At 39.5% G+C, this 25,317-nt stretch overlaps 1 protein-coding gene across 16 annotated transcripts in view; it reads right to left on the reverse strand.

Moving 5' to 3' along the window:
- The window catches only part of KIAA1217 (KIAA1217 ortholog), a 351,226-nt gene that overhangs the window by 117,896 nt on the left and 208,013 nt on the right, over positions 1-25,317 (reverse strand). The window contains exon 1 of one of the 16 annotated variants that reach the window (XM_071560136.1): positions 12,386-12,404. The exons of the other annotated variants lie outside the window; for them this stretch is intronic. The gene's annotated coding sequence lies outside the window, so the exon portion shown is untranslated. Of the gene's footprint in view, positions 1-12,385; positions 12,405-25,317 lie in introns of those variants that run through there. 16 annotated transcript variants of the gene reach the window in all.

A 25,317-nucleotide genomic window follows, 5' to 3' on the forward strand; every position in this document is an offset into this window, starting at 1 on the left:
ACTATCAGTTATTAGTTTTATGCCATGCAGAATAAAAGAAATTATGTGCCCTATTATCAGCCTTCACTTAGAATTTTCAGTGACTGCTTTGTTTCTGACAAAGGGGTCTCACACTAATATACCTTAAATTGCTTGCTAAATAAAGCATGTAGATCCCATCACACTATTTATGCTTTAGCTGTAACTGCTTACCTATCCAGAACCAAACAGAGCCCCAACCTGCCAATAACTATTCATATTTTAGAGAAGAAAACATCAACTGCATACTATTTACTAAAATGGAGACTAGGTACTAACAGCAACATACCTGAACTTAAACAAAGACATGTTTTGGTTCTCAAATATTGTCAGGCAGTCAAATTCCACTAGCCTAACTCATGTGGAGCAATGATTAATCCTGCAGTAAATCTCTCTGAATTTCTAGCATTGAAAACAAACAAACAAAAACAGAGTCAGAGGGTTCAAAAGAAACACTGCAACTACTTTCAAGTAGGTAGAGGCACAGCTGGTGGTGTCAGATGTTTAGGGGATTTCTTCTGTATATTTTGTCTTCCCAGTTTTATATCTATGTTTTCATCATTCACTATTACCTTTATACTCCTACCTCTATTTTCTTCAACTGCTCATTCTTATGGCCACATCTCTTGCCCCTACAATGCTTTGAAGACATGCAAAGTAAACATTGCACATGCATCTGGTGGCTGTGCATTCCCACACATCATTGTAGTAAGGGCTGAAGCTTGCCACTGAAAGCAGCTCAGTGGCACACAGCATGTGAAAGGGATCTCAGTTTTTCAAAGCAAATTGCTATTTTCTCTAAGGATTCACCTTTGCTGGTAAATAATGCCCTCATGACAGCCCTGAGAGTATTCAATATCCAATGTCCAATACTTAGCAACACTCAGTTACCAGCCTGGAGGCACATGGTGTACCATGGGAGCGAGATGTCTGGGGAGGGAGATGTCCTTAAAGTTATGGCTGGCAATGAATGTACATGGGGTCACACACAGCAGTAACTCAGCAGGGAGGGGGCTCAGCTAATTCAGCCTGTGAGCTCCACCAGACATGTCTGTATGGAGGCCCTCTGATTTGTAAAATTTTCAACAAGATGAAGCAGACACAAAACATACTGTTAATAATATTGCTGAAATACTTCAGATCTTCAGCACAGCTGAATTTTCTTTACTCTGTTGCTCAAATGGTCTGAAACCTTCCATGTTTATACAAAACCAGATACCCCTTTGGGCAAAGAGCACTCCACATTTCAAAGCAAAGTCAAATACCAAAAAATTATTCATTTGGAACCACAGCAAAAGTTCAGACATGTTACTGAGCAGATTTCACTGAAGGCTCTAATGATCTAATCAGGATGGCTTAATTGCATTTGGCTTGGAAAGCAAAGCATGGCACCCAAAAGAGAGGGTTGTTCTGCAGTACAGTAGCAGCCCTGAGCTGTAAGAGGAACTGAAGTGAAAAGGAGCCACACAGCCCACAGATAACTCCTCACAGAAACTCTGTTGTCATAACAAGATCATCTGGAACTGCAAGCACAAATAACACGCCTATTTTTGGAAGCACACTTGATCTATTACACATGTGGGGATCTATACACTTTCTGAGAAAGAGAAAATGATGAGGTTATGAAAATTTCCACAACAATTTGTTTAAAACTTAGAAAATTTAGGAATAGTAATCTGGGCTAACCTTTCAGTAATTGGTTTCTTCCTGCTGTATAAAATACATTATTTGAAAACCATTATCACTGGTTTTTTTCCATGTTCCCTCTTCCCCAACACATATCTTGTAATTACATTGCAACTGTGCTCTGAAGGAAGACCTGAAGACAACTTTTGAAAATTCTCTTTGTAAATCTGTAAACGAAAAAGAAATATAAAAACTCTATGGCCCAAACAGCCCCTTCTATTGATTAAGGTGGAGAGTAGCATAGCTTTTATTTTAATTCAAAGGGTTCAACAGTTCTTTGTTCATATGACTATTTCTCCAGTCTGCTACCCTATTATTGGAAAGATTTAATCTCCAAGTATAACAGAAAAGCAGAAAAGCTAGTATTCCACAACTTGCTATCATAAATTTTCTGATTGTTTAAATAGGTGAAAATTAAAAATGCCCACATTCCTCCTGAACATGAAACCTCATAAATCAGGATTTAGTTAAGAGGAACCTACTAGTCTGAACACAGGCACTGGGGCTAATTCAAATTAATTTCTGTTAGAATAAAGCACATATTTGACCAAGGGTTGGACTCGATGGTCTCTGAGGTCTTTTCCAACCCAATCGATTCTATGATTCTATTACAAAACCAAACCAAAAAAGCCAACCAACACCTATTTCAGTGGATAGTTTTACTCAGTAAAAACATGTACACCAGAGAGTGTGCATCTTGTCTTGATTTCAGGATATTTGGATCTTGACTAAAGCTGGGAAATCCTATTTACTCCTATGAGTAATCTTCTCAGGCTGTTAACTAGAATCCTCAGAATTCAATGCTCTTTTCAAATTGGGGAAAGCAGAACTAGAACAAACCTTTTAGGAGTAATTCCTTCAATTTCAGTTGGGTAAGCAGCAGCATCTTCCTCGCATTACTTGAGAGTCCCCTGCTCCTACATATCCCCAAGGCTGTGCAGTCTCCCACTACTCCAAGTCATACTGGGAGGTCATGATTGGTCAAATATCTAACAACAGCTCTCAATTTTTTCTGAAGTCATGCATGAGTCCTCAGGATCTTTCTTGCATGGCCCATGTTTTCTGCTTCTGCACGTACATCTTGGCATCTGGCTGCACTGAAAATTGCATTATCGCTTTGAGTTAATTGGTTGATGCGGATCATTTTGTACTAAGAACATTGTTGACTATTTTCCCATCTTGTGCCATCTGCAAACTTATCCCACTAGCTGATTTTACTGTCTTCTTCCAGCTGAAGCCCCCCAAAATACCAGAGTTTATCATGAGCAAAACTTCCCATAATTACTGGATGCACTAAAAATTAGTGTGACCAGCCTAAAAAACTAAATGGAGTTGATTACAGCTCCTCCATTCTATGCACATTTTCTGGAATACTGGGAGTTTCAATTAATATTGAAATGGTCCTATAATTCTCAATGTTCAGCTAGTAAAATTATGTTAAAAAATGTTATGTCTCTATCATTAAAAAAGTCAAATCACAAAGGGTGTAGGAAGAAAACTCCCTAGCCTGAACAGCAGGCAATATAAGTAAACTTCTCAGACCAGATACCAAGAGGGCAACCCCAACTTAGAGAAGGGGGCATGATTCTGTCCCTTGAAAGTGGAACAAAGGAAGAAAACAAAAATGAAAACAGCTTAGGTATGGACAGACTGCTGTAGCGAAATAAATAAAACGAAGAAACCCCAAGCAACTAAACCAAAAAATAAGGAAAAATATAAATATTGGAATATTTGGTCTAAGAATAATAATGTTTCTTTGGCTGACAATGCAGGTTATCTTTCAGAAATGCGGAACATGACACATCTGTGTGGGGTGATCAGACTTCAGACATGTTTCCCGGACCTGACATGCAAACAATATGGCTAAGACTTGAAAGTTTGATAAATAATAGAAATATGCTGTTTCTCTGCAAAGAAACTGGAAATGCCCAAGCAAAAGTACTAGATAACAGAGGAGAAAACATTTGAAGGTCAAATGTACACCACAAATGTATGTGTCAAATGAGAATAAACAAACTTGCCTAAGAGTCCTCTGTCAGGGCATTCCTCTACCAAAAATGCAATTCTTCTTTTTTCCATTTCTGGATGGACTAATTAATTAACAACGTTCATCACAATAATCCTCTACCACATCAACAAAGATGCACAATTCACTTTACTAGACTACGGAAAGATCTTTGAGTATGTTGTTGTAAAGTACATCCAAGTGCATTCATATTCAGGTAATAGATCCCTTACCTGCTTGTTGGACCATTAAAAACAGAGGTTTTACTGGCAGAATACAAAAAAATTGCAAGACAAAACCAAATAAACACCATGTTCTAGAGGTGGAACTGCTGCTTTTGATACCCTATATGCCAAATGCTTTGTATTCAGATGCATGGAGAGCACAGTGACAAATGTGGGATCTTTCTGTAGTAATTTGATAGGTAGACATGGTCCACAGAGATCTGTCTGATCAAGCACATTAGAATACTTATATTTAGAAATCTATATTACCGTATCTTATTTTATATATATTATATATAATGATGTGTGATTGCATTAGTATCTACCCTCCATTATTTTATAGTTTTCATTTATATATGGTCTCTAACTTTAATCTGACAGGCACGTTGAGCTTTTTACCTTAGTTTCCTTGCTACAACTATCAACAAGAAACCTTTGAAAAATGTCTCCCTGCTGAACTAGGAAAATAAAATATTAACAGATAAAGTTTCTTGACCAAAAAAAGCTTAGCCTGTTGACAGATATTCAGTCTGTTTGCTGTTGAACTCAGTCACACTAGAAGATGAATCATTAAGCATAAATCCATATCTGAGTTTATAATGATCTCTTTTCTATCTCAATGCAGAGCAGGTCAAGTACGATCTTTTTTAACCTATTCCAGAAAAAATAACGAATGAGGAAGATAAAAGAACTGCTGAAAGTTTCTGAATAGAACTTTCTGCTGCAGATCAACATTTGAAAATCATTCCCAGCTGTTAGATCTGAATTCTTAATTGTACACAAGAGGTTGAGGAGAAAATAATCAGCAGATGCAGCTACAGTTTGTTATATCTGTGATTATCTATTCGCTTCATGATTTACGGTTTTCAACCACTTCTGGAGAGACTGGCACCAAATTTATTCTTCCAATCCTGCTATCTGTGCACAAGTGTTTAATTATAGGCTCCCTCACATTTTCTATGGAATAATTTCTTGAGTGCAGAATGCTATATTTCAATTCCTGGAGCTTGTACTCTCAGAGAACAGAAAAAATAATGTATCAGGGATTCATGGTGGCAATTCTAAGATGCTAAAAGCTCAGCGCCATTCCCTGTGCTGTTCTGTCACCTAAACACCTGATCTCCCCAGAAATTCAAATAAATCTGGGCATAAGAAAGAAAAAAAAAAGAAAGGAAAGAAAGAAATCCACAGGAAAGAGAGGATGGGGAGGGCTGAGGCAAACACGGCAGTTTGGGTTACCTCTCCTTTTTTCCATCACCTTACGTATTCCATCTGTATACCCCATGTCTCAGACAAGTCTATAAAATTATGCTCTACATGTGCTTCAACATGTTGGTTGAGGGAAGCAATTTACACAGAGTTCAAGTCTGAACAGTTCTCCCTTTACAGCCTTTAATCATAATGTCTTCCAAGCATGTTCACCTGAATGCTAGGAATAACATGGGGCTTCCAGGTGTGCTGCAGTGCACTGGAGTCTCCTCACGCCTGGTGAAGCTGGTGTGCAGACAGTGAGTGGGACAGTATGGACTTCCAAGCTCACGAATATGTTAAGAATTTATTGTATAGGTCTGTGGCACTTTCATGTCAGAGAGGTAAGAAAAATGGATATTTAACTCAGTAAATTGTGTTGCTCCGTAACACAGAAGCCATTACAATATGGATGAGATCTGGAATCTATTAAAAGACATAATGGAAAATAAAAGCTAAACACATAAATAACTCATCCACTTGGAATTTCTTTTAAAAATATTGAAAGGCATTAGACACAAGATTAAGTGTCTGTAAAATATTTTTTTAAAAGACACATTTTTTTTCACCAGGGCATTATGAGAACAAGGCAACATCTAAAACCTCAACAAAGAGAAGCTTTATTACTTCTGCCTAGAAATTTTAGGCTCTAGCCTTAACTCACTTTGTTCCCTGTGGCTGTAACTGGAAACTATAGCAGTTTACTTGGCATTCACCTTATCTACTATGACAAAATATTCATTGAGGGCTAAAGATGTGCAGAGACTGAAACACCGAACCTTTCAAAACCAAGGACTACATTTCAAGGATGCAATGAGTATACACTGGACTATGGGAGTTCCTCCTCAATGACCAAATACTATGTATTATTCAAGACAACATCTCTTTAAAACAGATGGATCAGTGTTATGGAAATGGTTGTGCAGAGACTAAAAATTTTTAACCATTAATCATAACCATGCAATGAAAATTAGCTCCAGCACATTGTATTTTATGTAGGAGAACTTACATCTCATAAACCAAAAATCTTTTCTTGTTAAATTATTCTAATGGTCACTTAGCTATCTTTTGGAAGCTAACAGATTGAGAAATCTACACATACAGAAAATTCTGTATATAATGGCACTGATTCAATTAAACCTTTAGCAATGTATTTTAGCTGAAATAGCTACCTATGGAAAGCAGATGAAGCAAGATTAAATGCTTTTTTAAGCTAAAATCCTAAATTAAAAGTATGTATTTAGCAGAAATACATCTGTTAAATATACCTTTGTTCTTCAGTGAACTGTGGAGTATCTCCCTGATCATGTATACATTTTACAAGCACTAAACTAAGGCAGAAATCTATAGGACAACTTAAATAACCACAATATATATTCTTCCCCAATGGCATTTTATTTATAATAATTTATCGTTTTAACATTTCCAGACAACACAGAGGTGGTGGGATAACATACCAACATAGCTCTGGACTTCAGACATTTAAAACAAACACTGGGTAATGACACTGCAACTTGGCAGTGAACACAAGTATGAAAGGGCCACACAGCAAGTGTCATTCCCCTCTACAAATGCTTGGGCACTGGCTGAAGAGAGATGATGCAGAACAACTCTGATAATTACACTTAAAGACTAAAAAAATTTAAGAACGGTATGATCATGGATATATGGCAGGAGAGCAGGTAAACAAATACTCCCTAAGCAAAATACTAGGGACTATCTTCTTTGTATCTTGTAGTGGCAGAGCGCTGGCTCCCTGGACAGCAGAAGACAGGATCCCAACCTGGCCCCTGCCCCAGGGACTGCATCTAACACCAGACCTGCTGAGCAGAGGACCTGACCACTTGGAGAGGATGTGGGATCAGTCAGGGCAGTAATTTAAGATTTGGACAGGATCCTGGTTTCCAGACCTCTAGACATTGATGCATGTTCTGAAGACTAAAAACACAGCCCTAAAGTATTAATTAAAAAAGCTTCCTCCCTTCTCTTAGCAATTGGGACGTTTGACAATTCAGCCTAGGGGGTTGCATGAGATGGCAAGTCTTGCCCTAGAGTGGCAGGCTGACATGGGCAGCAAAAAGGAGGCAGGCAGAGAGGCTCAGAAGGGCATGTCAGATTCTCCCACACTTCCCAGATCCACAAACGATTCTTGGCTTTGCCCTTGGGCAGCAGCAGGCCATGCCATGTGGAGGGGGCAGGCACCAGGGCTCATTTTGCCTTGCACCATTAAAGCATCAGTGGGGAAAGCAGCTTAGAGGAAGACCTCTCAGACCAAGATCTCTTCAGCTTCTCCAGGATGGGCACCAGTATCTTTCCAGCTCCAGCTGCCTCAACAGCTCCTGTCATCTCCTGCCCTTGCTTCCAGACAGGGCAGGCATGGAAGATCAATCCAGGCTGTGAGGTAAATCTAACTGTTATCATGGGATCAGAAAGGGGAGAAATGGACAGTCATCTTTCAGATAAGTCAAGGGCTTCCAGTCTGAAATGGGCTCCAAGAAACACCTGCACTAGAGGAACAACTGGTCTCCTAAGCAGAACAAAGAACACCCCAAAGAGTCCTTTGCTACAGCGATATTGGGTAATCCAAGAAAGGTAAAAGCATCACAAACACTGAAGCAAAAACCCTCTGCAGGTACAAAAAGGAGTAAAACACACAAATTGCGAAGAGGACAACATGCTCCCCAGGAGATACTCAGTATCTGGCTCAACAAAAGTACTCAAAGTTCCTAAAATAGTTATTCTTTTAGTGTAAGTACTAGGTGAGCTTTTCCTTCCAGTACAAAAGTTTCCATGGCACAAAAGGTCCCACACAGAACTTGACCTGAGCCCCATATCTTTAACAGCAGAGAAAAAAAGAAGACACAAGATTGAGCAAGTTCTTTGAAGCACTTAGTGTCTTTCTCCACCATAAAAGATGCTTTAGTAGATTTGACAGGACTTCAAAGTGTTGGAGACCATCTATGTTGGAGATGGGGACTACGTGGATATGCAGGAGTGGAGGAGGGCAAGGGATCGCCGAACCGAGTTCGACGTGTGGAAGGTCCAGGAAGACCCTTCTGAACCCGGACAGTGACTGAAAACTAAAGGACTTTCTCAATTACCACTTCTATCCCCCATTTCATTTTTTCTTGGGGCCATGTTGCCTCTGTCTCCCCTGTTCCAGAAGTTTCCCCTGGCAGGCAGGAGCTGTCAGCAAAAGGACAGCTACCATTGGACAGCTCCTCCTGGGGGGCGGTTCATGTCTTGCCAGGCACAAGTTCACACCCCTGTTCACTCCCCCTCAGTTCTTCTACCCTATAGTCTGTTGCGGATTTGCATGCTCCGCCTTAGTTCCACCCCTTTTCCAGAACCTTCCCTATCCCATGTTATATAAACCCCTGTTCCCCTTAATAAAGTTGGATCAGCTTGGATCAGCTCCGATCAGCTCTGGCGATCAGACTGGTCATCGCAGACAGTCCTTGGCTCCTGGGTGTTTGTTCTCTGCTCGCGAGGCAAACCTTACCTAGGGCCTAGGAACCCGGCGAACGACAACTCAGTCGGCAGTCAGTGAACCCCCGTCGCTGGTCTGGTCCCTTCCCAAAGAGACCAAGACTGCGACACATATATCTGCCAGGGTCTGACAACCCTCAGATTTGTTCCAGTGAGGAGGACACAGAGGTGTTGTATGTAGGAGCTCGGGCGCTAGAGCACAGCAGGCTCCACTGATGGGGGGATGCTAAGCTGAAGGAGTGCCAGGAGTGAACCACAGGAGAAAAAACAGTTGCTGTGGATAAACTCCTAAGTGCACACTTGAAAGTATTCACCTTCTGCTGCTTGATCTCATTTTTCAAAAGAAGGAAAAAACAATTACAGTTTCACACTAACACTGCTCTATCAATAATGAGATAAAAGGAGAACATGTAACAATAAGAACTTAAACATTTGCCTCGTAAGCCATTAGTGAGGAAAGCAGCACTTTGAAAACAGTAGGTCTGGACACCCAGCAGTATTATCCTGCACCATCTGCCAAGGAATGCAGACTTGCTGTGCAATTAAATTGACACTGTCATGGTGCATTTCATGCACTGGTAAGGGACCACTAACCTTCACAGGACTGTCCTAAAAACAGGTATGACCCCACATATAAGGAAGCAGTTTCAGAATAACATCATGATGGGGTGACATTAGGTATAAAACATTTGCTCTCCTAAGCAGTCCAAGAAGGATGAATGAATAGGTAATGGACTCAGTAAAAGTGGGTTCAGAACAGGTATAGAAGCACTCTGGCCAGTGACAAATTTGGGCCTCAGTTTCCCCACTTCAAAATGAAACAAAGTTCCCCAATCTACAGGGATATTGTTGAACTGTAGTTCTTTATTGAATGTGACAACTGTCAAAAACCTTAAGGAAATAATAAATTACATTGCTTATTATGTAATTATTGATATGTCTTGCCATCAGTTAAAGAGTGTTGTTCAGTAGTAAGCTGATTTTTTTTCTGCCTTGCATAATTAAGTTCAGGAAATCTGTGAAACCTTTTCTGGTTCTGCCACTGACAAATGAAAATCTTTAAGATAATGGTTTAAAAAACACAAAGCAACAACAGACCATGAACTCCCAATGATATGCTGCACCAATGAATACAATATATGAAGGGAATTCAAAGTAGCAGTAGGAAAGCAGCACTACTCCTCTATATGGCTCTGACAGGACCATAAAATAATGCAAGGTTAGTTCTGGTGTGTCTGTATTTCAAAAGTAATGTTGAAAAACTTCAGCACATTCAGAAAAGAGCTATAAAATTCTGAATTATAGATGATGCCAGAGAAGTTCTCCCTGCAAGCTTTGTTCAAAAGAGTATGAAAAAGTGACTTGATCATGTAATACAGGTACTTTTGAGAAATTTCTGATAAAAGAATACAATTCAGAAGAAAAAGCATGTGAGACAGAAGGCAAAAAAGTTCTTATATCAATCAGTTTGGTCCTAAAATGTAGAGATGTGTGTTTTTTAATATTAAGGTATATTTCTGGAGGTGAAACCCTGATTTTATTTGATGGAAAGAGTTGGGACTTCAGCAGGGCAAAAATCAGAGGCACTAGATTAGCCTTCATTCATATTAAAGTGAGCTTTAAGAACTGAGATTTTCTCATCATATTTTTCTTTGTTACTTAATACTAGATCTGGTTACCAAGATATTAAAAAAAATAAAGGAAAAGGTACAGGATACAGGGGCTTGCAATAGTTTAACTAAAGTGTTTAGCAAGAAAGGGATGAAAATCCAACATATTATTTGTGTTTTTCAAGAACATTGTTTAATGTGTTTAAAGGCACCTGACCAACAGCAATATAAGAACTGCATATTCCACTGAACATAGAAAAAACACTGTAAAGAAGGATGCCGGGTCAGCTGTCAGTTGGTCCGTATTTGGGTTTTGCCGTGATTGTGATTTGATTTGTAGGACCATATCAACCTTCTCAACTGGTATCAGGGCAACACCTTTCTGGCTGAGTTTAGTTTCAGTGAGAGCTTCTGATGCATGAAAAAAGCATTCAACAAAAGCTCCAAGTCTGTGCATTTTCTCTTCAACTCACAGCAACTAGGAATCCTCCTCACCAGTTGGGCTAAGCAGCTTTCTATCCTCAGATAAGGCCCTGCACAGGTTTTTGTTGTGATGCAAGATTATGCTGAGTCTAATCTTAATGGAAATGTCAAAGTGAAGCTAAACAGGTATTTCCTTTGCATCTGCATCAAGCAAACAAGCCTCTCTGCAAACAGAACAAAAGAAGAGCTGAAGCTTGGTTTTATTAGACATTGCTCAGGCACTGATGAGACAGAGAGAGGTTTGTTTTGAATCTCATTATTTAAAGTTATCTGTGTTTTTAAGAGCCTTGTGGTTGCAAACTGAGCTACCTTGCTGCTGTTCCAGTGGCTATGTCATTAACAGATAAAGTCCTTAGACCTTCTCCTATCTCCTGGCAGAAAAGACAGTGCCACCTGCAAATACACCACTAAAGCAACTGCCACTCAACCATACACAATAATCATCCACTCAAGCTCCAATTTAGTAATGAAACAGATGGGGAAGAGGATTCCTTTCAGGAAAACCAGAGTTTTGTCTTTTCAGATGACCCATAGTGAAAACCACAGAAAGAAAAAGTTGGCTTGTTCTGTCCCCTACATCACTCCAGTAAAACCAAGCTGGTTTAATTCAGGACTGCAGAAGTCTGACTAAAGTCAGGGACTGTATGAAGTCATGTCTGATAGCATTTTCTCTAGCAGATTATCCTGCATGAAAAAGTGATGGGGAATCAACAGAGTTCACAGTGAAAGGTCAAAAATAATGATTGCTGTGTAAGCAGTATAGCTCACAAGTGTTTGTATCCATGATACACACTGTGTTTAATTGGTCTGTTCATATGACCTGCCTTCAATTTTATGAGCTTTCAGTCTTGCCCTGTAATAGCCACAGTGAGAACATTAAATTTCCAAACAACCCAGCTCTTGTAATCCTGCCAACAACAGGACTGCTTATCTCTGACACATAAATGTCTAATTGCCACAAATATATATTTGCTTTTATCATCACTGCAAGTCCACAGTCCTATCACCATCTCTGTAACAGCTAAAAACACAGCCATGAGAAACTCTGGAGCTGACTCAGCTATTCTAGGAACTCAACACAGAAATTTCCAAATCATTGTACATTCTGACTGCTGGGCTGCTACAAAGAGAATAAAGGGAGACAAAATGTTAGAAATTTCTGTGTTTCATCTCACTCTTTGCTAACAAGCCAAAACTAATGTATTTGATTTTTGAAACTGTTGAAATTTAAGGAATTTCTTTTTACAGACCCCTAAAATTTTTGCAATGGCAGTACATGTCCAGCAAATTGAAGATTCACAAGAGCTTTTTTCACTCTCATAGAGCTTTGGGATGAAAAGGAGTGGGGGTCCATGTCTTCCCAACCCTGCAAACATGGCCGGGATACCAGAATCCTGTCCACAGGGGACTAAGGGTAGTATCTTGTCATTACCACAAATATAGTGTCACAATCTTTGGATGCCCGTGGAAAATTTCATTTAACAGAGCTTTGTAGATTGAGTCCCGGTCCCTCCTCCAATGCTAGGGGCTGTTCCAGAAGTCAGGAGGAGGAAAGCTGGCCACGAAACCCAGCTTGCACAAGAGAAGCCATGAGAGGTGAGAGAGGAGCTGTTTATACACACCCAGAACAATTCCAAGACGTGAGGAGGAGAGTGTAGCACACAGGACATGCTGTTCTCTGGTAACCTTTAGATAGCCAGGCTCAAGGACCTTAAAAAAGATACAAGTTTTAAGAAAGTCCCTGGAGCTGCTTACAGGAGCAGCATAGACCATGTACAAATTGTGCTGTTCAATTCCTGGGACACAACATCTACTAAATTTAGCAACAAAAAAAGCCATAAATTACCACTGCTGTTCATCTCCAATCTATTAAAACACAATACTGGTTAGAGACCGAATAATAGTATTTTCCTGATAGGGCACTTTGTTTTAGATCTTTCAAAACTGAAAAGGCAAAACAATATGTGATCAGAGCGTTGCTTCAGAAACATATAAGCTGCTTATAATTATTTCCCCAATATTTGAACAGCACAAAGAAAAAGATAAGACCGATTGTCACTACAGATGATCAGAAGTCTGTTTCCTTCTTATTTAAAGCTGTGCAGTTTAACAAGTATTACTCTCTGAATGAGGAATCGTCCTGCCTTCACTGAACATACTTAGTCTGCCCAGTGCCCATGGGCTCCTTTCGGGGCAGCAACAGGTGCCCAGCAGAGCTGTCCAGAGGAGGAGGACAGTGCAAAAATTATTAATCTGGAAACAGAAAACAGGATATATGGCTTCATAAAAACTTGTTTTCCTCTGAACCTAGATCACAATCACACACAAGAGTATTTGGAAGGTAGCTTTGCTAGTGCACCTGGGCTGACACACATGGTGTCTTCTTGGACTCCCACTCTACCACATTTATTTTGATTGTCACCACAGCATTTTTCTTATACCAGCTTCCCACATGCCAGTGGGGTATGACAGGAAGAATACTGCAATTTCTGTAACATCATTACAGTTACCGTTTTCAGCACATCCAAAATATTTGTTTTGAAAGAAGTGTCTTTACCCTCACCTTTTATTTGTATTTAATAAAGTTCTACTGTCATTATTAGCAGATGATACATAGATTTTAGAGAGTCTTACCTGAGAATACATTTTTTAAACTAGGACTGTAATTTATGAATTAAATAGCTAAATATTCTGACACTTTTCCTTTCCAGGCTGTCATTACTACTGTTTCTTCCTTCAACTATTCTACACAAGCATCCCACACAGTACATATTAAAAACATGCAGTTCTCTTTGAGGGAAAGACCACAGAATAATTAAGAAAATGTTGGCTAGTAGCTATACAGATTTGGAATGAAAAAATACATTGAGTCAAAAAGTATAAATGGACTATCCTGAGAAAAAAATACAGGAAAAAGAACAGTACCAGTAAGGAAAAAAAGCCCAGACTGCAGCACTGTCACCACTCTCACTGCCCACTAGGTTATGAATAGCAGCCCAATGCCAAAATGATCCCAAAGCCAGAAGCCCCCTGTTGCCTCCCCAGTGTACTTAATCCCTGGAAGGCTACAGATGGGGCATTTTAAATGGCTACAGAATCATTAAAAGCCCAAACTAAAAATCATAAGCCCTATATACTCTGCTAAACTACAATCAGCATAAGAGCAAAAAGAAAGAAGAAACAACTGCCATGTTAATGGTCACTGAAACCAGTGACCTGGCCAGGCCTCTGGGACATTTCACGGCTCAAAGGCTGACCCAGTGATTGAACTGTCCCTTGTCTCAGCAAGGCCAGGATTTCACCTCATCATGACTTTCTGGTAATCATCTCTCTTTTCCACTTTGGGAAATAAATGAGACATGCTGAGAAAAGTAGCATAACGAAGTGATGACTGTATATCTTTTCCAGCATCAGCATTTTATTAGAGCGATTTGTTTGCCAGCTTATTTTTTACAGGAGCTCAAGAGGCCTGACTGCATATTTGAGAGCCTGTGCTGTGCTCCAGTTTTTGATCACAAAATGCCAGAGTTTAACGTGCAATGCCAAACATTCCAGAAACCTCCTGCACAATAGCCACTTTAAATGATCCCTTACTTTTCCTGCTCTGTGAGGCATACAGAGTAGCAAAAATATTCTCATCTCTTGTTTTTTAAAATGCCATAAGACACAGTAATGGTAGAATAGTTACCACTTCAGCATGGAAAAGCAAGCAAGCACACTAGCCCAGGTCTTCAATCCCATGTTTTGCAAAGCTAAAGATTTGTAGTAATTCACACATCTTACCTCTCAAGGACATTAGCATGTACTGTGTACAGAATAGAGACATGCCAAAAATCAATCCCTAAACCACATATACAGCGTTGTAAAACACTGAATTGTGTTTCCCCCCAATAAACTGCTTTAAATAGCCAGAAAAATCACTTTAAAACTAGTATGTCATATAGGAATTTAGAAATAGCAGCAAAACCCCTTTTGAATAAGACCAAAATAAAACAAAAAGTGTTGAAATATAATGTATTTGTACTGCAGTGCTTGAGATGGTCCCCAGTTGGGGATTAGGTCTCAATGCACACGGTGCTGTACACAGGCATTGCAAAGCTCAAAGCAGGCAACAAAATCCACTCCAAAGCCACAATAATTAAAATGCATAGTCAAAGACAAAACGTTGACACAAGAAAGGTTGCACACGCTGGCTGGTTCAGTGAGGCAGCAATTAGCATACCAGCTGCCCAGTCACTTGTGAGTGTTGTACAGGCAACCAGATAAACCTGAGTTAGCAAGAACAATTTGAAAGAGGGTGTGTAACGGACTTTGAGGAGATCCTAATAAAAATGGGAAGAAGCATGTGGGAGTTTGAAAATGTTGATGTAGCCCAGTGCCTTTCAGCTCATCTCTCCCATAACTGTCAATGTAAATATCATAATGAAGCACTATGACTCACAGCAGAACAAAGGAAATGCTTGTCAATCTGAAGGACAGTGGACCAAACCCAACTAAATTCAGGTAATTATGGAATGACCCCACACCATTATGCCTCACAAAACCTCCATGCATTAAGAAGGTCATCTAAAGACAAACACTGGATGTCTAATGACTGTGTTATATTGTCAGCCACTTAAAAGTTTCAACAAGCCACTTCATTCCCCCAAACCAATGTACCATGATTCTTTTTTAAGTTATTGAAAATACTACTATATCAGAAAGCATTATTTTGTGTTTAGGTGTTTTGTTTTGTGTTTTAGGAGGAACTGGATACAAGTGGGGTCATCAGTAAGAAATTTCAAGCTGCTGGAAAACTGAGGGCAGAGGGATATATGGGTGATAAAATAAACAAAAAGGTTCTAGTTCATGTAAGGGTTCTCACTTAAGTGATCTTTTTTCCTTGTTCAAAAAAAGGGAAAAAAGGGAAAAAAAAAGAAGAAAAAAGGAAGAGAAGCAGAAGTAATGACTGCTATGTCTGAAATTCCATACGCTGCATCTGCAAATACATGCACCTCTCACATCCCTCTTGCCCACAAATTTGCATTTCTTTCATCCCCACATAATAGACATTTACCTTCTTCTCAGTTTTTACCCAGACAAGGCAAAAGTTACTTTCAGCAAAATCTCCATCTTAACCACTTCCCTATTTGAAAGATTCTCCACCTTTCAGATTCCTAAATTGAGAACTAACAACCACCACCTCATGTGACTGGCCGAAGTTTCAACATGGTGTTACTACTTGACACCTTCACATACACACCTTCAAAGAATACTCACAGTCACAGGGCAAGATGATGCCAAGTTCTGATACATATTGACATATGTAAAAAATAATTTATGAATAGACATACGCATATATGAATATATACACAGAAGCATATATTACACAGTTACACTGTTCCAAGACCTATAAAAAGTAATTTCTTCAGGCAGGTACACAATATGGAGAACACACTGCAATCAATTTTACTTTACTCATTTTTGTTCTATGGCATAGTCTGACATGTTCAATTACTCCATTTCAATATGGAACTCAAAGCAGACACAAGTTACTAAGCAGTACAGTACACAGAGCTCACTACTGCAGTACGATTGAGTTAGGAACTCTTAAATATGATTATGGGTCACTTAACAAGAAAATTCCACCTAAACAATAAGCTATTCTAAGCAAATAAATTATCCATATTTTTTCATGAAATAGGTTTGAACTATTTTACAGTAAGGTTTTTTTCCCTTTTGTCCCTCTTCAACAAGAACAGATTATGATGATTACATCCAAGATTTGTTATTCAAGTTCTGATTCACTGATGATAACACACAAAAGCCTTCCTAAATTATGGCCAAGAAAAACAGCCGCGCCCACATAACAATGCAAGGTATTACTTCACACATCTGAAAGAATCTCAGAACTTCTACTTCTGTAGTTCTTCCAGCTCCTTTATGGTAGCATATCCAGCTACGCAGTATCTGGTCTACTTTTATAAAGCTTTTGTACCTTGATAAAGTTATTTGCACTCCTGTTTTGTCAATTTTTAAGTGGTTTTGTTCTTGACACATGTACAATTACTAAAATCATCTTTCCAATTAACGTTAGAATCCAAATGTGTTACTTTGCTAGGCTTAAAAGTGTCACAAGCTTCTTAGGATTTTTTTTTCTCTGCGAAAAACTTTTCAAACAATTCCTTATTAGAGATTAAGTTTCCTATTTTCAGTAAGGTTCTTCTTTCTTGTTTTAAAGGCTGCCGTGCATACTGAGATGGTTAATACAAGTCCTATAATACACAAAAGCTTTATACAAAGCAACCACAACATTCGAGAGCACCTATATTAAAGGAAGACAGGAAAAAAAATCCATAAGATATTTAAATAGGTTTTGCCACCTTATCCGTGTTGTTAACTATGATTGAACTAAAACTCACCACATGCAATTCTGGAAAGGTCATATGTTAATTTATACACTCTGATTATTTCTGCAGTTTGCTGACACCACAGAGTAGTAATGTAATGGTACTTCTTAGTGTAACACTACACTTTAAAGTGTACACAACAGTGTAACACTGCAAAGGTTCTTGGTTTGCTCCACAGTTGCACTGGACAGAAAAGTAGTTTCGTACCTGACACTCAATAAAGAAGTTGCAAGAGTATTTAGACAGCTCTGTGCTTGTGCTAGCAAGTGGAGCACAGCATTATCCCAAAGGTCCTTATGCAGCTGGCTGTTTTCAGTGAAGACTCACTAACTAATGCACAAAATGTGATTAAAAGGGTTTTACATGAAAACAAGATTAAAGCAGAAGTCACAGTGAACAGTGATTTACTAATTCAATCTGCAGCTTTTATCATACAAAATTTAAGTATATGGTCTATTTTCAGTCAATTGTATCTACATGAGCTTCCAATTATGGTCACTCTACTTCAAATACAGCATAAAGGACATCAGGCCATGAACAGGGACATACTTTAAAACAACCTTACCTCAGGGATGTAGTGGATGCTAGATAGTGTCTTCCACTTCCCAGTTTACCACCTTTTACAGAGAAGTGCTGCAGTTCACTGCCAGAAGAATTCCTGCCTTACAGGTGATGTCTAATGCTGCTCACAAGACATCCAAGTCCAACTTTTTTTTTTTCTGCAAATAAGGTAACTTTACTGGAGATAATGAATACCAGCAGCTGAACTGACAATGGACCAAGGTGAAATTAGGCAAACCTCAGACATGACAAAAGCCACGATCATGTGTGGCTTCCAGGAAGACAACTGGTGGGCCAGGTTCCACTAAGTAGGTCATTTCTTCTTCACAAACAGTAACAATGTTTTATTCTTCTCAGAAACCTGACAAGAGTAAACTTGAATGGTTTTCCTTCCAAGGCAAACAAGGAACATGTCTCTTCTTTAACCACATTAGTATAAAAAGAAAATTCTCTTGATAATAACCATGTGGTGATAACTTGCCTCATTACTACCAGGGTTTGTCATTTCATGACTTCTCATTTCCTCAAAATATCAAAGTAGATAAAATATAAAAGGCCCATTTGTGTAGCACAGCAGTGGTTAAATGTTCACTGTGGAAGGTAGAAATAATCCCTCTTTTGCTGTGGTCTACAAACTGCTGTGGTAATTGGCTAAAAGGCTTCTGGCAACTCTTCCTGTGGAAAGGAAACTATTCCCCTCATATCTGCAGGGCAGAAACAGTTGATTTGAACAATGCCCATTTCTCTTTAGTTTTTTTTTCCTCACAATAAAATAGGTATTAAATAACAAACAGGATGGAAGACCTTAGAGGCAGGATATATTCTGTGGAGGAAGCACCATCTAAGCACTAAATGACTCTCTCTACTGCTGCTTGCAGGCAGCAAACCCTTCTCTTGGGAGCAATTGTACACAGGACCCATCTCCTGACACACACAGATTGGAAAGGTGGGAAGGTGTAAGAAAACTCAGCTACATATGAATCCTACCTGCCAAACAGAAATGAAAGGCTCCCTTAAAGGAAAGAAAATAAATCATAATGGGGTAAATTTTATAACTGAATTCTTCTTTTCATCAACTAAATATAATAATATAATCTAGTAGCTGAATAGTTACTAGTATGTTTCTTTTCTTACCCTAATTTCAGACACACTACAACCATTATCTTGGTTTACAAGAAAACAGAAATGTGAATTTTGTCCTCATTCCTTCAGCCTATTGGTCAGCCAGGGGTCTGCTTGCCACTGCACTGCCCTTGTTGCTGTGATATATTACAATAAACATGATGCTCTGATGTAGCAGACAAAAGGTGCTCATAGATCAGTCCCCAGTGCATCTGCAGTCCATGAAACCTGTCTGCAACCTTCTAAGGACCATTTCACTTCTCAGTACTCCTGAAAATGAAGGTATTTGTTATTTAGATGGCAGGTCAGTGTCTCCATCTCTCCTTAAACTCTGCAGACACTCACATAACTTCAAAAAACCTGCCTAACATTTGTAGTACTATAATACTGGTGCCTTTAAAGATAAACTCGGGTACAGAAGCCTGCAAAATGAGATCTTTAGGTAAGACCAGGAAAAAAATGAATGAAAAAGTTTCCATAAAGGAGTTGCTAAACCCTTCAAAACAGTAAAAGGGAGCAGGCAGAACACTGGTAGCCACTCTTGTACCTCTTGCACACCTGCAAATACTTTTGAAGGCAATGAGAATAAGGGCAAACAGGTAATAAAAGAAGGAACAGACAGAAAAAACACCTTACTTTTTTCCCAGCTTGTAAGGCCCAGTTTTAAGCTCCAGCTAAACCAACACAATACTTGATATTTCAGATCAATTCAATGACAATAAGTGAACACAAAAGCTGTTAAAATTATATAACTGAAGTATGAATATAGTTTTCCATATTGTTTTGTATCTCCAAGGACATAAAATGAATTACCATTTATGCATGGTAATATAATACATAATAAACATAAATTAATTTTCTTCAAAAAATAAGTGTTTTAAGTTTTATCACTGTATACTAAGACATTTTTCTTATGTGCTGTTTTCACTTGATTCCAACTAGTGCAAACAAAACTTTCATGCCTTCACAAAGCACAGAAAAAGTTGCAAATCAAATTTTGTTACTGATTTGCCACCACTGGATGGCTCTTAAATAAATGTAATCAGCCACTTTGGCAAAAATCTTCATGTTGCCACCATGCAATGTAAGGTGCTAAAGTCACATGAAACCAAACTGTTCATGGGGGGAAAAAAAGGATTCTGCAAAGGCTGCAACTCTGAAACTTGTTTTGCCTTTCATCCATGTCCTCTATCCCCTAACCCTTCCTCAGCTACCCACCATGACAGTGCAAAATCTATGTGCGCTCCCTCCATCATTCCCATTGAGGAAGGACAGACCCCTGCTGCAGTTAGTCTGGAAAAATGTATGTGTCACGTGCAGTCAGCTACTGGCAGTGCTGCCTCTGCTCCCCTCCCAGGCTTGGTGCAGTGTATGGCACTCACTTGGGGCTGCCTCCTCTGCCCAGGATAGATATTATCCTTTCAAACTTTATTCAAATCATTAAAGACAATTCTGCAGACAAAAAAACACCTAATCAATCATGGAAGTTTTCTCCTCTTAGGAAATGAGTCTAAAAGCCAAATATGCCAGTGCACCTGCCAAGGCTGTGTACTGCAGCACAGGTCAGTGAAAAACAGAGAAGTGTCTTTGGGAGACAGATAAAAAAAGGGATGTGGCTGATGCTGACAGAGAAATCCAGAGGACAATTCAGTATTGTCCCAGAAGCTGAGCACATCATCAGTGACTGTGGGGGAAACAGGAAATCCCAAACGACTTACTTTCCTAGTAAATTAACATTCTAAGCACATTACCAAAAAGTCCTGGATCTGTTGAAATCAAGATGCACTATGATATTAATGCCAATGCACTTAAAATTTCACCCTCATCTGCACTGGGATACCAACATGAGATTTATTATTATGGCCTGGATTACAGACTTTTATTGGGTGTATTGGCTTTCATTTAATGTTTAAAGTCTGAGTTAAATATAGCAAATAATTTTGACTCTGTATTAAGTTTCCATGAATTTTAGTTCATGACGTAGCATTTTGGCACAGGACCATGGACTTAACTCTGTCTCTAATTAGGTCTTCAGCACACTCATTTACTTAAATGGGATCTACTTGTGTCTCTGGAGGGACAAATGAAACAAATGGTTATCTTGCATCTGAATAAATACTTTTGCTATTGGTATTGCTTCAGTAGTGACTCCTTGGGAAGGGCAAAAATGAAGGATTACATCATGAACTAATCTAAAGCTGAAGATATGTATTTTTTCCTCAGCTGATCTAACAGCTCAGCACAGCTGTAAGGGGGATGACTTCTCAGGATTCCTGCCCTGATCCCAGCCACACATCTCCATCTCCCTTCCCATGCATAAGGTGAAATGTTTGTCTTCTGCTCTCATTCTCCAACACCAAGATTAATTTTCTCCTGTCTTTGTGCATCTTTAAGTAGTGTATAGGAAGAGAGAAAAATAAGGATAGAGGGTTGTTAGATCAATATAGATATAACATGCAATTTTAAAGTAAGTTAGCCTTGCTGCTGTATAAATTAATAGAGATAGCCTATTTATAATTATTGGATAAATTGCTGGCCCAAGGTCACAAACGAGGAATCCTAATGGCCCTGGATACCCTCATCACCCAACTGACACTTACATGTTTCAGTGAAGCCTGGGCCTTTCTCCTTCAACAGACACATGTTGACATGTGCTTTTAAAAAAGCAAAATCTGGAGAGCTATCATTTCCTTAACTAGATGTCATTCCCACTGGTATATCAAGCACAGACAGAGCCACCATCCCATCTTCTGACTCTTCCAGCTGCTGTCTCCAGTGTGAGATGTTGCTCTCTTTTTCCTCTATCCCAGCCTCCGCAGGAGCTCCATCCCTCACTGCAGGGACCCTCCCCCCTGTACCCCATCTGGGGAATGCACAGCACCTCACAGACCCAGGCATGTTACCTGGCCACATGTGTAAGGGTGATACATGCAAATGATAAAGGCAAAAGAAAACCTGGGTCTCATGCTTCACAGCAGAAGAATATAATGGTATGTTACAGGCACATAAAGTTGATGGAAAGTTCACCTAAAACCACCTGTAAAACTATGTTTCATCAGTGATTTCCCCTATCAGCATTATCTGCACAGATTTATGGGCTGAAGCATTCCAACAGCAAATACAAATGCTGAGGGAAAACACTGTACCTAAGTTTTTATGCCAAATCTAGGCTTATAATTGTTTGCAGTTTTGACAGCTTAATTCTGTAAATTCCCCAGATCATGCTTCAGATCAGGACTGATTGAAAGAATCTGCAGTACTCCTGGAGGTGTTTGAACTTCTGCCCTGCTCAGGCAGCCAACACCAGCAATTCAGCAATAAGGGCAACATGGTTCTGTGAAATTCGCTTCACAGCTGGACTGGATTTTGAGGCAGAAAGTTTACAAGGCAGCCTCTAGAAAAGTCTGTTTTCCCATCATCCAGGCATATCCTCTCAATAATCCAATCACGTATTTACTAAGGAGGATGGTACTGGCATGGCTTACCTGTAATGGCCATGAGAGCACAAAGGCATAGTAACTTTTGCTGGATTATCACATCCATTCCTTGCAGGCAATTAGGCATAAGAGGTGATCAATTTCTGGAAACAACTTTCCTGCTCACACTGCCCCAGAGCAGCATTCCAGCAATCCTGGCAGCACATGCTGCTTGCCCAAATTCATTCAAGCCAACACATACTGCCTGGCCTTATGCCAGCACTCTCCTTTACTTTAACTAGCCATTTTTTGCCCCGCTTTTTCATCCATCTAATATATTTATGGGGAACAATCAATCATGTTCAATATCAAAGCTCTCTGGGAAGGGACACTGCTTTTTAAGATGTGCTGCTCGTTCCCCCTCAGCATACAAGTTGCCAAGATGGCCTCTGTGCTCTTCTCTCTTTGGGGTGATCTCTCTTGTTAAAGAGGACAGACAGGTAAGTCAGGAAATGTGACATATCTCTTCTTCACATACCATGGCTTGCAACTACCATGGGGGCACATATCCTTCAGGACATATTTTTCTTCCTAGCCTTCAGGTCTACCACTGCCTTGAAATATGCCGTTGCTTGTTTGAAGCTGGGCCACAGCACTGTTCCATTTGAATTTGAACAGTTCTTAGTCTGTTGCGATAGATAGATAAAATTATGAGCACAGTCCAAATCCAGTACTGAAGTTCCCATGAAACTAACAAGCTCTGGACCAGCATTACAATAAATTTCGGTGTGAAAGGTATTTTCTCTTTCAAACAGTTTCAGCATTTGATTAAAGGCTGATTAGACATTAAGATAAAAGATGTTGAGTTGACATTTTAAAAAACACCGTTGTAATTGTGTCAATTTACATTCTATATTAATCCAATTATCTAAACAAGCAAACTGTTAGCTGCTATTACTAACCAGTAGGTTGACCTATTAATTGACCTATTAATCAATTACCTAGATAAAGGTAAAACAGTGTCAAGTTTCAATTATACATAAAGAGTATGTAATTAAAAAAATCAATTTATATGCAAGACAAAGTTGCACTGCAAGCATGAAAAAGTATAATATTTTGGATAATTGGTTTTAGGAAGAAATACAAATTACAAAAATATCTCCAAAAGAAAGTGTCTTTAATTGCATATAAAGTAGTTTATGATTATTTCCTGTAATTAAAGTCATGATTTTCTGGGACTAAGCCTTTTTGCAGATGAGTAAGGTATTTTTGATTCACACAATCCTCACTAAACCAGAAAGCAGAGTAGCTGCAGTATTTAAATGCATTATCATAGACTTGGCTTTTCATGTGTTATTTAAATCCAACCCAAATGTAATTCCAAGGCTTTCTGTAAGATCTGAAAGGGCCATGACAAGGCTGACCAGATGGCCTCTTCCTTGCTATGGCACTCGCCCTGGTCAGAAAACCCAGGTTTACTCTGGGTCTTGCTCCCACACCAGTGTGGTCCCTCTAATGAGAAGGACACAGCAGAAGAAGATGGACAGGACTCCCCATGCTCCTGGAGGTGATGGCCCCATGGAGCCACCTCTGCCCACACTGCAGTGCTGTCCTGGGCTGTGGAGCCGCTCTGTTTCCAGCCTTTGCTGCCACTCCACTCCCTTGGAGTCCTCGGGATAGCTACAAACGGCCTGGTCTTTGTCTCTGCATTTTTTAAGTGGATTAAAGGCCACTCGGGATTCAGCTTCTTGAGAATCAGCTTCTTACATATGCTTAAAGAGGACATCTGGGGAGATCTGAAAGAAACAGCCCCAGGGGAAATAGGTGAGATGTATTTTTAACTAGTGTGGAGCAATCTAAGTTACAGTGGGGAAGCTTCTTGGTGGCCTAAACCTAAATACCGGGAACAGGACAGCATATCTTGAACACTGGGTCTGCATGTGAGAGAGAGATCAGTTTACTATCCTTTACAAACACTTAGGAAGAGAAGAGACACCGAATTTCCCCTTTAAAAGACCAATATTAAAGAATATCCATGCCAGGTTGAGATACACAGACAAACAGACCAGACCAGCAAACACAGCAGTGTCACATACAGGCATTTCCACCAGGTTAAGTTTCTTGAAGAAAAGGAAATGCTGAGTTCCCTGTCACAGGACTGAGTGACAGAGCTTGTCTGCCCACTGTGTTAAATCATCCCATTTGTGCTTCTGCTCCACATATCATCACTTCAGTGTTTGCATCCTTCCTCAGACAAAGGCATACTCTGAAAGGTTTCCCAGCTGCAGAGAAGATGGAACAGGGGTGTTCCTACCAGGGCAGGGAGGCACTGACCTATCACTCTCGCACATAGGTTGGCAAATCAAATGTGACATGAGTAAATGCAGGGCAGTTTCATAACCACAGCTCAGCACTGCACCAAAGGCAGCCAGCAAGACAATATGGATGTGTAACTCAGTTTCTGACCCGCCTTTTATTTCCACCCTGCAGTTATTGCCTTTCTGTTTCCACCACTGGCAGGTAATGGAGGTTTACTTGTTTCACGCTGGATCACAGCAGTATGCAGAAACATGCTGGGTAATGTTGTGATCCAGGGTACACCTTTATTTTTTGATCAAATCATCTGACTCCATATTTATCCCTTGCAAACTGCAAAGTTAGCAAAGTCACAGTACATGGCACAATTTCACCTTGCAAATGCTCAGAGGCACAAAGGACAAAGACAAAACGCCTTCGGGAGCTGCCTGAGGAACTAGCTAATGACCCACACAGTGCAGCCAGGAAAAGGATTGAATTTAATTTGTTTTAACCACAGATTCTCTTTAACAGCTCATGTTTTTCCTGAAAAGTTTGGCGTTTTATTTCCTATGTACAATGGTTACACCTCAAAGGGAATACATTTATAGCATTTCCTACTACACAGAGGAAGAAATTTTCCTTTTGTGCAGTGAAGTATCCCACTCTAAAAGAATTTTCCCTGAATAAATTATGTTAAAATAGGTTAAAAACTTTCATAATGCCCTCTTTATAAAATTCAATGTTTTGTTTACTACAGTTCTCCCTTGT

Source organism: Pithys albifrons, chromosome 7 (assembly GCF_047495875.1).
Source record: "Pithys albifrons albifrons isolate INPA30051 chromosome 7, PitAlb_v1, whole genome shotgun sequence".
Taxonomy (NCBI): domain Eukaryota; kingdom Metazoa; phylum Chordata; class Aves; order Passeriformes; family Thamnophilidae; genus Pithys; species Pithys albifrons.